Source organism: Notolepis coatsorum, assembly GCF_963971535.1.
Source record: "Notolepis coatsorum genome assembly, contig: SCAFFOLD_229, whole genome shotgun sequence".
Lineage (NCBI taxonomy): Eukaryota > Metazoa > Chordata > Actinopteri > Aulopiformes > Paralepididae > Notolepis > Notolepis coatsorum.
In genome coordinates this window covers 220,554-239,279 of record NW_028174675.1, presented here as the reverse complement: position 1 = coordinate 239,279, position 18,726 = coordinate 220,554, and positions in this window count along the sequence as shown.

Below are 18,726 nucleotides of genomic sequence, written 5' to 3'. Positions count from 1 at the left end.
GCTTGCCTAGTCTTGTTCTTGGCTGTGTCTTGCTTAATTAGACTTGCAGAGTCTTGTTCTTGGCTGGGTCTTGCTTAACTAGGCTTGCCTAATCTTGTTCTTGGCTGGGTCTTGCTTAACTAGACTTGCCTAGTCTCGTTCTTGGCTGGCTCTTGCTTAACTTGACTTGCCTAGTCTTGTTCCTGGCTGAGTTGGGCTTGACTGGGTGTCTGTCTGTAGCCTACTGTCTCATAGCGAGAGAGAGAGGTGTGGAGAGAGAGACACTCTAACCAAACACACTCAGTTTAGTTTGCGCTGCAGATTAAAGTAGACACTTTGATAGTGGGATGTACAATGTGCCCCTGTTGTGTACCTTTTCTGTACCAAATCTCAGACCAAAACCCTGCTCAGACTAGTGTGAGTAAAACCCTGCTCAGAGAGATTGGTGTTGGATTATTCCTGATTCTTGGACGATTAGTCAGTTAGCTAACACATCCAAATAAATCAAGCAAATCAATCAAAATTTTAGATTGTGGTTGAGGCATCATCTAGCCCAAGGGTGGCCAACCCGCGGCTCGCGAGCCGCATGCAGCTCTTTGCCCATCAATGTGTGGCTCTTCCATCCATAAAAAAAAATAAAAAATTATATATATATTTTTTTTTTAACTTTTTTTTTTTATGTCACTCATTCAAATACTCGTTATAAGGACGTAGAATAACATAATTCTTTTTTTAATGGTCCATTTGCATGTTCTTGGTATCTGAATCTAGGGACATATATGGATCAGTGTCAGAAATAGTGTGTCTGTTACTAGGCTTGAGTAAATTGTAATGAACCAAAGGAGAATATCAATTATATTAAACAAATATATATATCTTTGAATGTGAATAACACCATGCTAAATGCTAAAGTTTAAAATGTCTGGGGTTTTGCATGTAGATTTAGGAAATGAACTTGAACATGTTCTTGAAACACAAAATGTACTTATTAATGATTAATGAATTAAATAATTATATACCATGCCTTAGTTAATCTTCCTATGTGGCTTAGTTCCATAGTTATCATCAGTTCTTGCTAAACATTACCTTGAAAATGACATTTGACCTTTACAATGACCTTGAGACATAATAATTACTTCATAAATTGATCCCTTGCATCAACAAACATAGAAAAGGTGATATAATACAAGGATCTAGTTCTAATAGGAGACTTAGATATGGCCGACGGCGCCATATTGGATTTTATGCATACAGGCCACCAGGCGAATACCCCAAGTTGTATGCTGTGATTTTTTAAAACCTTGTGCCCATACCTAACACCATACCTAACTTTTGCAATACCTTTAACCAAATTGCAAAACATATTCCCTCTCGGCTAAATGTTTTACATTTGTAGTATTTTAACATCTCCATAGTCGACTAACTGCTAGCATCTGCAGCGACGTAATTCTCTTCGCAATAAAATATTACAATTATCTTGATACTGGAAGCTACCTCTGATAGCTCTATGTAGCTGTAAAGACATTCATTATCAATGGATTGGTCAAAAAGAAGAGAGAGCTGCTGGGATACACATACGTTGTCCTTTTTTTTACAAGTGAATGACAATTGACAATACGGATGTATAGTTTAGCCCAAGAGTAGCCTATTGATCATTTGTTTGTAATATGTTTATCAGATCAACATAAGCATAATAGATATAAGGAACTTAGTTAGTTCACACCTTATTTCACATCTATTGGGCACAGATGTAACTACTATGACAGACAGATATGACCAAATCAACAGAAAAAGGTCTTTTACTTTTAAATCACATCAACTAACTTTGGAGTATAAACACACACAGGATCTGAACTCTTCATTGGTGTACTTCTCTCTTCTCCAGGTACAATTGCTGCATTGCTCCCCAACAACAAGCAGAGATATGAATGAGTCAAGGCCCCACTGCTGTGACCAGTGTGGAAAGAGCTTCATCAAAAAGGCCCTTTTTCTAAAACACCAGCGTATTCATACAGGAGAGAAGCCATATAACTGTGACCAATGTGAGAAGAGCTTCCGTACCTCTGGACACTTAAAGACACACCAGCGCATTCATACAGGAGAGAAGCCCTATAACTGTGACCAGTGTGAGAAGAGCTTCAGTAACTCTGGACACTTAAAGAGACACCAGCGCATTCATACAGGAGAGAAGCCTTACCACTGTGACCAGTGTGAGAAGAGCTTCAGTAACGCTGGAGACCTAAAGAAACACCAGCGCATTCATACAGGAGAGAAGCCTTACCACTGTGACCAGTGTGAGAAGAGCTTCAGTACCTCTGGAAGTTTAAAGAGACACCAGCGCATTCATACAGGAGAGAAGCCTTACCACTGTGACCATTGTGAGAAGAGCTTCAGTACCTCTGGAGGCTTAAGGATTCACCAGCACATTCATACAGGAGAGAAGCCCTATAACTGTGACCAATGTGGAATGCGCTTCAGTCAATCTGCCAACTTAAAGACACACCAGCACATTCATACAGGAGAGAAGCCCTATAACTGTGACCAGTGTGAGAAGAGCTTCAGTCAGTTTGGACACTTAAAGAAACACCAGCGCATTCATACAGAATAGCTTTACCACTCTGACCAGTTTGAGAAGAGCTTCAGTCAAACTGGAGACTTAAAGAGACACCCGTGCATTCATACAGGAGAGATATACCATTATATTCCAGTATATTCATTCAGGTTTTCAAACCCTAAAATTGTGTAGAAATCTGCCTAGAAACTCAACATACTTGACAACACATTCATCCTGGACAGCAATCCAACTAATGTGATCTCATCTTCAAACACCAGTTTTGTGGTTTTAATAGAGCCTTGTTCTCTATTCTTCTCTTCCAACAATAGTCGTCTCTCTTCCAACATGGCTGCCTGTAACCAGACACACATAGGGCCCAAGGGGTGCTTGAGCATCTGTCCTTTTCCCTCAGAGTCAGAAAATGCCCCTTTCTGCCTGGTGGTAATTGTATTGTATTTTTAGTTTGTTTTCTATCGCAATTCTATCAAATGTGCTAAATATAGATGTAACAATGTATTTTTAAGTTTTGAAAGATTGCGTCCCTCCCAACTATTCTTTGACATCTGTAAGCTTTTCAACAGGACTCACTAGGAAATACTGCATATGGTTTAGGAGGGGTGGCTCCTAGGTAGAGCAGAGCAGGACGCAGAAAGAGACAATATCTCCTCCTGTGTATGAAGATCATCATTTAAATATTTATTTTAAATATTTCTTGTTATACCTGACATCGCTGCAGATGACGGCAATCTGAACTTTTTTCTAGTTAAAATAAAGGTGAAAATGAATTAGGATCAATGGTATTCAATACGGTGTGAAATAACAGGATTTTACACAGTGAAAGTGTATATAAATAGTTTACAATCAATCCAAAACGTTTGTATTACTCATGAACTGTTAATTTATGTAAACGTGTTTGTATGACAAGCGTTTCTCATCCTCAGTCAGACATCTGAGCAAACTGGTCAGCATATTATCGTGACTTGATATTTGAAAAATCTCCTGTTCCAAAGCATTATTGAGCAAAAGCTGAACTATTAATGATGACCACTCATTAATAGTTTCATACAGGCTAAAACACTGAGAAGCACACATTTAATATAAATGTACGACTTTGCTGCAGTTTCATTCTCGGCGCTCGCCTCCACACCGTTTGGAACATATTGGGCGCATCTTGCAAACTCACTCAAATCTTGATGAGACTAAAGCCATAAACTTTCATTTAACTATCGGCAACATTGTTGTGTTGGAACATGGTTAGTTAACACTATGATCGGCGCGGACGAGTTAAGACGTCATTCCTAGCCATGCTCATTCTGCCGAAGACGCCGTAACTCGTCTTTGATGTCAATATTTCAAAAATCTGTCATCGAAATCATATTTCCTTTCCGGAGCCCTGAGACACACTGCGGATCTCCTCTCAACTCTCTAGCGGTTCAAGAGCGCCATCTGGTGGCCGATCGGCAGATCGCCAACCGGATATTAACCTTTGAACCGGTAGTGCTCATCCATATGTGGTCCGGCCACTCGCTATAGCTCCCGCGACTCCATCTTGAAACACTGGATAATAGATCGCTCGCCCTAACTCAATAAACAACGTTATTTGGACGTATATACTATTATACAACCTGGAAATGGATCGGGCATTTCTACATCCCATAATAGAAAAAAATCTGTTCCACGCTCATCTGCCAGAGGCGCGAGGAAGCCACGGTAAGATTCAGCATTATTTTCTAACGTTTTCTATACTAACTGATCTGATGAACATATGACCCACTCTGGATGAATCATCTAACGCTGCCCACGGAATTATAAACGATCCCCCGCCCATCCGGTCATCATCAGATGATGCGTAGAAACTTCTAGAAGTACGTGCAGTTGAATTTTTTTATCTCACACATTCCTACCAAACTGTATTTGATCATCAATATAATGCATTTGGGGCTATAAATCACGTTCTGAAGAAAGCTGCAGAAAATGATAAAAACATACTTATACTTTAGACCATATTTTAGTATGAATATGTGAATGAAAAAGTTTAACGTTGCTACACCCTGAACAATACATATAGGACATTGAATGGGCCATAATAATGGCAGTTTAGCAATAGAATTTAAAAAGTTATAGCCATGCAAAGAAGGGGAACTTCTCCATAGACAAATAGAGCTGGCGAGGGATGGTAAATTATGAATTTAACCCATGGCGATTAAAGTGTTAATCAATACGTCCACCCGCTCGCTGTGTGAATTCTGCCAACAATGATCTGCTTGTGTTCCGACATGGGCTCAGTTTGGCATTATGTGGTTTTATTACTTGGGTGCTGGGAGGGTAAACTCTGCGTTCACACATACAGCCCCTCCGATTAATGTGCAGATTGTCAGGAGTCCAGTGCCAGTGTGAACGGGGCTTCAGTGTGTTTTGGGGGGACAGGCATGCTGTTGATTATTTCCCCAATTTGCTCTGATGACGTTGATATAAATATTTATTTAAAATATTTCTTATTATTACATGGCGTTTTCACAATCGCCGAAATGCTTGCTTGTGATTGGTCAGAGGTCCGTTATCACACAATAACGGACCTCTGCCAAGCAATAATGACCGCTGTGCGCAGATGTTCGCAATCAAGCCCACTACAACACTGTATCAGTGCTGCTCAGCATATGCACAGCTGCACTCAGTCATCAGTGCAATCAGACCACAGACCTGCCGACTGCCGATAATAATAATCACTTTATTTGGGCTGACAGAGCCACAGAACAACTGCGTTTGCATTTGATCTCGTCTTGTCGATGGTGTACAATGAATTAGGTATATTTGTTAGTAAGTTAGCCATGTAATAAGCGGGATAATGTATAGCTATACTCGATCATTGTCGCAAAATAATTGACCTTCACTGACGTTTAAAACACCTCGGCGCTGCGCCTCGGTATTTTAAACTCCGTGCCGGTCAATTATTTTGCGACAATGACCTCGTAGCTATACATTATCCCTTACTTATACTCAACATCGTGTGAATGAGGGCAACCTTAACGTTTTCTATTTCAAATAAAGGTTTGAAATTAAATGAATTAGGATCAGTGGTATTCAATACTGAGTGAAATAAGCAAAAAAAATCAAGATTTTACATCCAGCATGTGTAAAAGGGTCTTTAGTATGTTTACATTGCATACTGTATTTTGTCATAGCCTGCACCCTCGTACAGTGTTTGTGAAGTGTTGATGTTGTGCGTTATTGATTGTTTTAAGCGATCAGAGAGAGGGAGGCTTTTATGTGCCCTTTATTTTTGGTTGAGCACCAAGGTTGAGATGTGAAAACATTGGAAAAGCATATTACTGTTCCACTGGCTTTCCTGTTGATATAATTCTCAAATATCTATATTGTCATGTTCAAAACAATGGCCGCTATGTTACAGGCAGCCATGTTGGAAGACAAAACTACACAAACATTCAGTGCAAGGCCTCTATTAAAACACACATTTTCAAATCTTCTTAACCTTTTCAAAACCTGCTATCAGAAGGCCTCGTTGAGTTATGGTGTCCTACTCAATCAACCCTGCACCACCAGCGGCCAGTCTGTTGTTCTTTCATCAATTATTTCCTTTGTTGAACCAGACCAGGCTTTAGCTCCACTATTTTCACCTTGGTTAACAACCGGGAAAGAGAACGTATTGTATTGTGGTTGAAATCTAGTAATCCATGTATGATTTATCTTTTATTTTCAGAGAATCTCTTAGTTACATCAAGATTGTGCCATGAAGGCAGTGTTATATTTATATGTGATGTTTTTACAATGATGTCTGCATATATAGATTGATAGTGCTGAGTGGAATATATTGGAGCACATAATCCTCTCAAACTAACTCTCAAGTAACATGTTCATGCATTCAAGATATACCTCTTTTAATTTTTCACATTCTGTTCATAGTGAATAGACATTAAACAATAAATATACATTTGTATTCATTTTATTCTCGTCATTGTGCATTCGTAGGTAGTCTTGTAGTTCCACTTAGATGGAAAGACATGCAGGACACAACTGCTATAGAAAAGATTGTATTATGTGATTGAATGGAATAAACTTCTTGATTTAAAACAATACAGCACTTTGGCAGAAAATGTTCAATCTTTAGGAATCAACTGTATTGCAGTTCACAACGAGTCACCATCAATATAGTCTGCTCTGGGAGTGGAGACCACTAGTCACCACCACTAACTTGTGTTTCAGAAACCTTGTTTAAATATGCTGATACTAATGCATATCCATGTGAAAAAGTAGAGCCAGGTACTAAAATCTAATTGTGTGCCCAGGTCTTTACTGAATGTGTCATTAGGAAGTGAAGTAGAAACCATTCTGGAAGGATTTCAGGTCTGAGACTTGAGTAACGATAATCAATAGTTTAACATCAAATTCCTCAATAGGTGCTTAATCATAATTATTATGCCCTCTAAAGTAAATGTTACTGTATTTATAAAGGACCTTTCAATACAGTTAAGTAACAAAGAAACCCATATCAAAATAAAAACTGGATTTTACACGTTAAGAAAATGCCTGCGGGTTGTTTTTCAAATTAACACTTTAACTGCCAGAAGACGCTTTTAGGCGTCCTTCCCCGCCATGCTCAAGTTGCCGAAGACGCCGTAACTCGTCTTTGATATCAATATTTCAAAAATCTGTGATCGGAATCATATTTCCTTTCCGGGGGCCTTAGACACAAGTGTGATCTCCTCTCAATCCTCTAGCGGTTCAAGACCGCCATATGGTGGCCGATCGGCAGATCGAAAAAACGGATGTTACCTTTAACCCGGTAGGACTCACTCCATATGGGGTCCGGGCACTCGCTAGTGTTAGAGAGACTCAGTCTTCACACAGTGAACATCGATCGGTGGAAATAACTCGAAAAAACAACATGATTTGGACGTATATATTATTATACAACCTGGAAATGGACCGGATATTTCTATATCCCATAATAGGAAAATGTCTGTTCCACGCTCATTGCCCAACGGCGCAAGGAAGATACGGTAAGATTCAGCGTTATTTTTCAATGTGTACGATACTAACTGCTATGATGAACATTTTACCCACATTAGATTAATGGTATAACGCTGCCCACGGAATTATAAACGATCCCCCGCCCATCCGGTCAACATCAGATGATGTGTAGTAACTTCCAGAAGTACGTCCAGTTGGATTTTTTTTATATCGCGCCGATTGCTATCAAACTGTATTTGATCATCAATATAATGCATTTGGGGCTATAAATCACGTTCTGGAGAAAGCTGCAGAAAGAGATGAAAACATACTTATACTTTAGATCATATTTTAGTATGAATATGTGAATAAAAAAGTGTAACGTTGCTACACCCTGAACAATATATATAGGACATTGAATGGGCCCTAATAATGGCAATTTAGCAATAGAATTTAAAAAGTTATAGCCCTGCAAAGAAGGGGAACTTCTACATAGACAAATAGAGCTGGCAACCTATGGTATATCATGAATTTAGCCTTAGGCAATCAAAGTGTTAAATCTAACTTTATTTATATATCGCCTTTTGTGCAAGATTGAAATTCAAAGTGCTTAACATAGAAATCGTATAAAGTCAATAAAATAAATGCAACACAATAATTGAAATAGGAATAAAACGACAATAAATGACAATAGTGGTAATGAAGTAATTAATTGGATAAGAGCTAATGCAATACAATTACGATGGTGAGACAGAGACTAATGCAGCACAGTAAAAAGCGTCAAATTAAAACAGAATGGGTTAAACAACCATGTAAAATGAGCGACTGGTCGGGCTGATCTAATCCCAGCAACTGGTTGGTGTAGTGGGAATTGGAGATTAAAAGAACTCGAACAGCCAGAGAGTGCGTTTCTCTGGTACTTTATTCAATCACATCATGTGTTCTCTTCCTCACACTCCCTGACCACATGTCTGCTGACCCCTTATATACTGTAGACAATAGATCACAGAAGTGTCTGGTTATTCCCCTGATCAGTTATATTTATGGCCAATGTATTGACAGCTATAGACCCTTTCAGTTCTGTCCTGGGGGATCCCCTCCGGGTGCCTATGCTGGTTACTGCACTACATTAACCATGCGCTCACCGTGAGGACACTAGAGAGCAACCACCGGTCTCCGATTTTTATTTCTTTTATCAGTCTTGCATATGTCAAAGATTAGACACAATATTGACTTTGATGCATTGTTTGTTTTTGTGTAGCAGATTTAAAATTCACAAGTAATTTGATGACAGAAATGTCCCATTAACTCCCATTAAAACCACATGTTTTAATCTCATAGCCATTACAAACATTAATCATGCATTCTGTAATGTTAGGGTTTCATCTTTGAGAAAAATAGTAAAGTTAGTAATTTTTACTGTTCACTACTAAAATCAGCCATTTCCCCATTATAGGCGTATAGAAAGTGTGTGTTTGCTGTTTCATGTCTTTGAAGTAGACAGATTGACCTTATTGTAGAACTTGTAATGTCTGATATAGTTACTTTAGTATACTGTCATACATGCACTCTTTCAAGTAAATAAAAACATGGACAACAAGGACAGGTCTCCCTCTCAGCTGTGTGACGACCAGGGGCGGATTTAGGATTGTAGGAGATCCGGGGCTTAGCCCAGATAGGTGCCCGCTATAGCGGGCACAGATTTTGTTTTACTTCGACACCACAACCTTTAACTTATACCACCACCTTAAAGCGGACAAAAGGCACTAGAGAACACTCAAATTCACACCCTTTAATTAATGAAGCAAACTATAATAATTTATAATAATAATAATAATAATAATAATAATAATAATAATAATAATAATAATAATAATACACTGTTTGTATAGCACCTTTCATACAAGAATTGCAGCTCAAAGTGCTTCACAGCAGTACAAAAAGACAGGCATAAAATGAGCACAACATTGGTAGATCAAGAGCAATGCATAAAGTGCAGACATAAAGCATAAAATAGATAGCAGTAAAATAGACAAAGTCAAGGTAAGACATAGAACATTAAATCACATCGTTTTTCATATTAGGATCTAAGATCTAGGGTTAACTCGCCGAACGTTGAGCGCCAGGACCCTCGAAAACCAGAGTATAGTCGGGTTTACATCGTTGTTTCTTTTATTCGATATTTCCATTCATAAAGACATGTGTTATCACTGGGGATGGGTCTGAGATCTCAAAAGTCCAATACCGCCGCCTAACACCTTGCGGCCGCTATTGCACTCTATTTGAAACGATGTGGCTTGGTGTCTGTCATTTTGGAAATGACACCAGACCACTCTGAAACTACACTCATATTCACGACGGTATAAAACGGAAATGTATGGATGGAAAAATGATATTTTTTTTGCATCTTGACCGGAAGAAACTCAATGACAATCGACTATATTATTAGATCCATAGCTATAATATATAATATAGCTTTAGGCCTGCAAACACAGCCACGTATCCCCATGTTAAAATGCGCTGGCCTTTCAACAGTAACAGTAAACAGCGCCATCTGGTGCTGAAAGTGTTAATATGCTTCTTTGTTTACGGTTTGATTATCACTGATACAAAGTAAAATAGTGCAGTGCAATAAAATAGTTAGTAAAATAGAATAAAATAATGCAATAGTGCATTGCAATAAAATAGTTATCATTGTATTTTTTCGGGAGGCCGGTAAGGAGTGCATTACAGTAGTCGAGTCGGCTTGAGATAAAGGCATGGATCTGGTTTTCAGCGTCCTTTTGATTTATAAATGGCCGTACTTTAGCTATGTTTCTAAGGTGGAAGAATTATGTTTTTGTCAACTTGTTGATTGTGATTTAAAGCTTAGGTCTGAGTCTACCATAACACCAAGACTTAACTCACTCAAATACAGTTAGCAGCTGGATAGACTACAGATGGAAATGATCTTCTGCTAAATCTGGTGCAAACATATTTTCATGTAACAATGATTAATTGTCCATTTTTTTTTAAATTTTTTTTAAATAGATTCAGGGCTTTTCAGAAAACATTCGGGGCTTGAGCCCAAGTAGCCACCCCCTAGCCCCGCCCCTGGTGACGACCCCCACTCTACCTGCAAATGGGGAGTCTTCTGACTCAGCTGGGTGGAGTGGGTAGGTCGTTACCCCAATTTCCCCGTTTCCCCTGTCTAACCCCTCTGTCTGCTTTCCCCATCTGCTTTTCCCATCTACCAGGACAGGTTGTATCAGCCACCAAGCGAACCAACTTGGGATCCTTTGTCCATTCTGATATACACATTCATTGTTTATGTCATTATGCTTTTGTTGTTTAATTCGATTATTGTTTGTTTAGATAGGATTAAATAAATTATTTTGTTAACCTGTTAATCTGTAGACCGTTTTCGCCTAAAAGGTACATGCCTAAGTAAATGGAATTGCTCCACTTCTGCAAGGTCAATTTGCATGTTCTTGGTATCTAGGAACATCTAGGGACCTGGGGGTATGTATTTCCAGTGTCAGAAATATTGTGTCTGTTACTAGGCTGAGTAAATTGTAATGAATAAATTAATTATGATTAATTATGATTTTGATGATGATGATCAAGAATTGATACGGTAGGAGAAAATGCTCACTGAGCTCATTCACCACCTTATTGAGATCATGTGTACAAAAAATCTAAGTAAATGAACCGCGGGAAGATGATTTGTGAAGGATTTGTAGATACAGTAATTAATGATAATCAACTTTAATTATAAATTCATATTTGACCTTGAACTTGACCTTGACCTTATTATGGCCAAATCATACATCTATTTCCGATAAAACATATAAAACATCAGTAAAAATGAAAATATACAATTTGACTACTGTTTTTGATAGGGTTATGGTCTTTACCTTTGGCTACAAAAAAAATATTTAAAAACATTGACCTCTTAACATCCAAGGGCCCACATGTGGACGATTCTTTGCCGACCTCTAGTGGCTCGGGTGTGCATTTCTTTTAATAGAATATATAGATAGAATTAAAGCCCTATTTGTTGCCTGTCGATTTCCCTTTCAGGTGACAAAATCCGTTCAGCGGTTCTCGAGTTACATGCCGATATGTGAGGCGTGCCCCAAAGTATGCAAAAGTACACATTACCACCCCCGACTCCCGGGGCTCTAGCTCCGTCAATCATTTGGCGATCTCGAAAATCTTTACACAGGGTTGTAGCCAATGAGTGTGGGTTTCCAATGATACCCCATGATATGATAATTGGGGATCTAATACGGTCTCTATTGATCGATTTTATGATAGAGAAAAGCAGGGTCCCCCTATAGGGGGACCTTAAGGCTTAACAGGCTTGGTATCACGTGTAAATTCCATATTTGATAAACCTCTGGTTCGTCATATATGGGGGCTCGATCCGTTTGTAGGACCTTTTTGTGGAATTTGGAAGTGGCTTTGTTTTGTACTAATTTGGCCTAGTGTGGTTGAGTTATTGGTTGGATTCATGCTAGCATTTGGTATTTGTACTTTGGTTAGCATTTGATATTTTGTAATTTGGCTGGCATTTGTATTTGGGTTCCTGTGGGGACTATTTGTTTGGGCTCTGTCTGAGTACAGGAGGGCTACTTTGAAAATTGATTATGCTACTTAATTGGACTAGTGTCTGTGTCCTGAGGTTTGCAGCTAGTATTTGTAGCCTGTTGGCTTGAATTTGTTTGTAGCCTAATTGTTTGTATGCCAGTGTTAGGGAGTAAGCACATGTGATTTGGTCTTTGTTCTTGGGGTTTGATTGTTTGGTATTTGGGGAAAGTAGCAGTTTGTTTGTGCAGATTTCTTGTGGTAGGGATTTGTTACTTTGTTTTGTTTGTTTGTTATTGCTTGTGTTGAGGCTTTGGAGTTTGATACCTTAATGACAGTCTGTGTGTTTTGGGAACCATTAATCCCCGGTTAGGCAAAGATGGCAGGTTTCCAATAGGGGGGCTTGTCTTGGTATTTTCTTTAGGTCGGCTACAAACGTGGGTAGAGACAGGCACTGGCATTGGCGCTTGTGTCCTCTCGGGAGCACATCTCTGGCTCAGAGGAGTGGCTGTATAACAGGTACTTCTTCTGCCCAGAGAGTTCCAGTGCATGAGTACCCCCTGCATGTAGTGGCACGAAGATTGAGCTTTTGAGGTAGTTAGTTAGTTAGTTAGGCACTGTAGCTAGTCAGGGGGGGCGGTTTCATTTCTTCTTCTTTTGATTTTTATTGGCGGTTGGCACATCCTTCTTGGTGCATTACCGCCACCTCCTCTAGCTTGACGCGGTCTTAACATTGCAATACCGCCATCTTCTGGACCCCTTTACCTCCTACAATGTCCATTCTGCGTTCACCATTCTGGAGTGCAGCTAACGCTGCTTCCTCCTGACTAAGTCCCCCTCCGCGAGACACGCTTCGCCTCCTGTGGCCTGACTCTGGACTACTCGATCACTCACACCCCCCTTCTCTAACTCTCTTACTTGATCACCCACAACCCCCTTCCCTAACTCTCTTACTACTTCCTCCAATGTCAACCCCTTCATACCCATGTGTTGTACTGCTGCTTTAACTATTAACCTTAACCTATCTGTCCTACTGCTAACCATCATTGTCGTATTCACTACTCTTGCCACAAAGGCCACTATATCCAACTTCTCCCCCCACACCCTCTCTTTCTCCTCCTGTACTTCCTCTACTGACAGATGCCCTTTTCTAAAACCCTGTCCCCCATCTTGCTTTCCCTGATGGCGGTTTCATTTGATCAGACTGTTTGTTTTTCTTGGTATTCACGCTTCATTGTCCCAGCATAGGTTTTGTTTGTTTGTAGGCCAACAGTGACGTATGGCACTTTGTTTGAGTGTGGCACACTTTGTTTAGGCCAATAGTGCACTATGGCACTCAGTTTTGAGCGGCAGAAGGAACTTCTGCTACTACAGCACAGACAACAGTTCGCTTTGGAGGAGATTAAGCAAAAGGCTGAGCTTGCCAAATTGGCTTTACAAGAGGGAAAGCACAGACAGGAGTTCGCTTTGGAGGAGATTAAGCAAAAGGCTGAGCTTGCCAAATTGGGTCTGCAGCATAGGGAGCTAGACTTTTTTTTGTCTCCTCGTCCAGCGTTGTCTGTGTTCCCTGTTCCTGTATGTAACATTTCTCTCATTTCAGGTTTGGGGAGTGGTGATGTGCAGAGATGTGTGCGCGCTGAGTTGCCTGTTGATGGTGTGGACATCAAACTGGGTAACAATCTTGCCGGGGTGTGGGCCGAGGGGCCTCTCCCAAGTGTAGTCACCCAAGACTCTCCTAGTCCAGACTCACAAGACTCTCCTAGTCCTAGGTTAGACAACATATCAGGTGTTGTCCGTGGTCATCCAGCCTGGAGGGCGAGGGGAAAGGGTGACCGGTCAGCAGGGGTGTTGGAGATGATTTGTGTCTGAAATTGTGTTTTGTTTGTGATTTTGATGTTGTTTATTTGTATATATACCAGGGGTATAAGTTACTCTTAGTTTGCTGTATTTTGTTTAGGTTCTAGGAAATGTTTAATCTCTTGCCCCTTGAACCAATTTGATGGTGTTTCATTGTGTGGTGTATTATCCCTTTACCTGTTGGCCTTAATTCATTGACTGCTGTATAAGCATAGGACTAATTTTGATAATACACGAAGAGGCCTAAACTCTTAAACCAAGTAGGGGAATTCCCTATGTGGGGTATCCATGATAGTTTGGTTGGAAACACCATTTAGCTCTGTAGATAAAAATATCCCTTTTTGGCCCATGTGTTTGTAGACTTTTGTGCTTTGGAATTTGTATTTGTGTGTGCTCCTCTGCAACTCTTGTTTTGCCTGGTTTGTCTGTTCCCCACTCCCTACTGTCTCCTGCTCTCTTAAACTGCTTCCTAGGGCCCTATGTTGCTGAGAGCGGAGGCAGGATGGTGAGAGGAATGGGTGAAGGGTAAAACTATGTTGATTTTGATTAGAATTTGGGAAAAAGTATTATTGTTACATTTGGGATTTGGGTTAGCTTGTTTGTAAATAAAATTTTTATTTGGTAATAGGGTAGAACCCTTTTCTTTAGGGGGTGGGTGTGACGACCCCCACCCTACCTGCAAATGGGGAGTCTTCTGTCTCAAAGAGCAGGGTGGAGTGGGTAGGTCGTTACCCCAATTTGAAGCACCTGTGCAGTGCAGGGAGCTGCCTGCAGCACCATTATATATAGGCTTGTTCAAGATGGATTTCGGTTTGCCTCGACTAGTAGACGAGAGTAGCCGAGTGAAGCCGGGGGAGGAGTTAAGAGGGCGGACACTGCCGATTTCACGAGAGCCCCTCGCCTAGTCTCGCGCGGCAGATACGCTTTCACGTCACCACACACACATTACACACCTGTCCAGCTCATTATAATGCGATGGCCGTGTGCAAAATTAGATCAGATTCAAATGTACAGCACACCATATACTGCTACAGTGGAATATACTATTCATATACCATAATGTATACCATCTTGTTGCGCGCTCCTGGCCGCACGCACACACAACACACTGCTGTATGTGTGTGTGTGTGTGTGTCTGACAGCTTGAAGTTTATCATGATGATATGATGATAAGTTGATAACGCATAACATAATAAAGTTTTCAATCAATCAAACGTCTCATAACTCCCTGGCTGTCACATGGCTGGTGACTGACAACTTTTCTGAGCCAATAGGCGCTTTGCGCGACCGTAGCAAGTCGCTTCCCAGCCGGGAGCAGCCGGCTGAGAGGTACTGTGGAGCCTCGCTCTGAATGCTGCGCGCGGCTCGCTCCCGCGGGAGTTCCGCGCCTCGCCTCGTCAGACTTTCAGAGCAAATCGGACAACATTCTAACCGTCATGCAACGCGCTTGGCGAGGCCGTAGTAAAACCTGCGCAGATCTGCGTCCGCCTATCCCATCTTGAACAAGCCTCATGTTTCCCCTGTCTAACCCCTCTGTCTGCTTTCCCCATCTGCTTTTCCCATCTACCAGGACAGGTTGTATCAGCCACCAAGCGAACCAACTTGGGATCCTTTGTCCATTCATTGTTTATGTCATTATGCTTTTGTTGTTTAATTCGATTATTGTTTGTTTAGACAGGATTAAATAAATTATTTTGTTAACTTGGTATCACGTGTGGACTCCCTATTTGTGACAAACCTCTGGTTCGTCATAGCTGCAGGAGTTTGGGTTGAAGCTCAGGCTTATTTTCTCTAATGGTCCCAACCAGGGTCCCTTTCCTCTTCAGAAGCTCGAGTGTTTTCATGTCTATTGTACCCTTGGTGGGTTTAAACAGGTAAAATAACCTGGAAAGAATTTGAGAATAAAACGGAATTCAAGAAAATTCTGCTTCTTTTTGCCCTTCTCACAGCAAGATTAATATGTGATTAATTTAGATGCAAAGCATATATATCTTTATCTTTTATAATTAATTAGGTCAGCCATAAATCATATACATTCTTTTGTAGACTTGAATTGTTGTGGGATTATTATTGAGGAGATTGGATTTTGCTGTGGGTGTGATCATCCAGTGTAAAAACAAGAGATCTGTCAGTGTTTAGTCCTCTGCATCAAGAGATTGATTGATTGATTGAAAACATTATTAACAGATTGCAGAATGGGTACAGTACAGCTCAATACATACAATTGTTACGGGGATGCAGAAGACCAGAGGAACACTTTCGTCTTGTTTACATCAGGGTCCCCCATTTTCAATTCATCATAACATATATGACATACACGACATACAGATACAGTACTGCTACATCTATACATTTATGACATACCAGATTTGCAAATACAGTACTGTTTGTGATACAAAAAAATAGTAGGTGGGGTGGGGGCGGACTGTACATTGGAGGTGGGTGGGGTGGGGGGTTGGGTAGGAGGGGTGGGTGGGGGAAACTACAACTGTACAAGCAAAACTACATTGGAATATTGATGAAACCATACTTGGTCATTTACTGTACATTGGAGGGGGTTGGGTTAGGACATTTACAGAGGCCAGTTTCTAATTGCAGCCTCCCGTAGGTGTTCTTTGAGAGTGGTTTTGAAAGTGGTTAGAGATTCACATTCCTTTACACTACAGCTTTGGGTAGGGCGTTCCACATTGATGTGGCATAATTGCGAAACGTGTTTAGTCCCTTGTTTGAGCCGAATCTGGGTTTAACATGATTTGTGGAGCTCCCTCTGGTGTTGTGATCGTGGTATTCACTGACCTTTGGGAAGTATTTTGACATGTACATGGGTACCTTAGTCGTGTAGTGTATCTTGTAGACCAGGCCCATTGCAAGTTGCTGTACTCTGTCGTCTACTCTAAGCCATCCTAGGTTGTCAAAGTGGGCAGGGGTGAGGTGGGTTCTAGGAGTAAGGTCAAGCAGTAGTCTGACCAGTTTGTTTTGAGATGTTTGTAATTTAGTTTTTAGCGCCTTTGAGGTGCTTTGGTACCATGAGGTGCAAACATAGTCGTAGTACCCTTGAATGAGTGCTCCTGCCAGAGTCTTCAGGGTATTCTTGTTTACCAGAGAGGAGATCAGTGTTTTGTACTCTGCATCAAGACATCTGTCAGTGTTTTGTCCTCTGCATCAAGAGATCTGTCAGTGTTTTGTCCTCTGCATCAGAAGCTGCAACATTTGATTTACTAATTTTAATGATTTAAATGTGACTTTTGTGGTATATTCTGCATAGAAACGTGTTTTAAATTCCCAGGAATCTACACTCGGGGATCCCTACTGTGTAAGTTTGGTAAAAACAGAAAGACAGTTATTTCAGTACTACTTTAATATAGTATTACTAATGGTTACAGATAGAGGCTCTGGTTTCAAACTGTGTCTCAAACCCCCCTGGAGAGGAGATCACCCTTAAATTACACACAATTCTAAAGAAAGTAAATAGGTTAAAGAGTGCAAACCGACTAGACAATGATAAATATTCAATAGGACTTTAGTTAGAATAAAAAATGTCTCTCTCTCCAACTGCAAATGGCCTGTTCCCCCTTCACATATATTCTACAGGATACCACAAGGCTATTTAGATAGCAGCAGGCCTTGAGGCCAGTAAGTAACAGATGGCTGTTGAAACCAAACCTTCCCCCACAATGGATGATTAGGCCTGGAGACAAGCTAAAGTTAGTATCTCAACAGTTCCTCTATTTACTCTAGCCAGGACCCAAAAGGTCATTCAGGAAACGAACTGTTAAAATAGGTGATTAGATCACAAGCCTATCTTGAGGGCCCGACTTCAAAAGGAGCATCTGGTCTCCTCCGAGGGACAGGAACAGATTTGTTTACACTTAAACAAAGGAGACATTAATTGTCTAAGTTTAGAGAACAGTTAACTAGAAAATAATACATAATTAAATATAAAATATAGACTAGATCTGTTTAGATTATTGTATTGGTCCGTTTAAGACTAAACAAGGTAATTAAAAACCATGGCTAAGGGATTTAATCCCATATAAAGTAAAGTTTAAAATAGCCTAAAGGCATCTGCAGTAGAAACGGTGTCAGGTTGGGGACAGGAGAGATTCTTAGCTCCTCTGTCTGCCATGAGACCAGTGGTGCGTTATTGAAATCATCTGGGGTGACACGCACCACGTGCACGCGCGCTCCCGGCGCGTGCGCGCGCTCCCGGCGCGTGCGCGCGCTCCCGCGAATGCGCATTTAATGTCCCCTCGCTTGGGCACAGACTAAAGACAGTGCCTAATTGCCTCTACGAATGGAATGTAACACGTCTTCACAACAAGTTAGGTGTGAATGTGTCTGAGAACGTATTTAACACACCTGACGACCGGCGCTATTGATATGCAAATAGCGAGTGAGCTTGCACACCGTGCTACCCCGTCCCATGAACAACGCATGCCTGCATGAGACCGAGGTAAACTAGAGTTGGTTTAAAACGTTGTTATAATGAAATTAAACATTTAGAACTATTCAGGACATAGCACTAATAGTTAGCCCAGTTCAGACCCGTAATTATGAAACTAAGTAGGATGGTTGTCATTGTTAAGTTGACTTAAGCAATAAATATAGGTTAGGGTAAAATTAGAACTTGGCAACCATGTTTTATACACCTAGCGACATAATTGATAAAGTAAGAGCTAAAAATGGAATAAATAATAGTCTTTTGTTGCTTATAGAACCAAAACTAGGATAATTCAGGTCTAATACTTACTACAAATTCGGGGAAAAGACTAACTTAATAGTCTAATTAAGTTAGGACA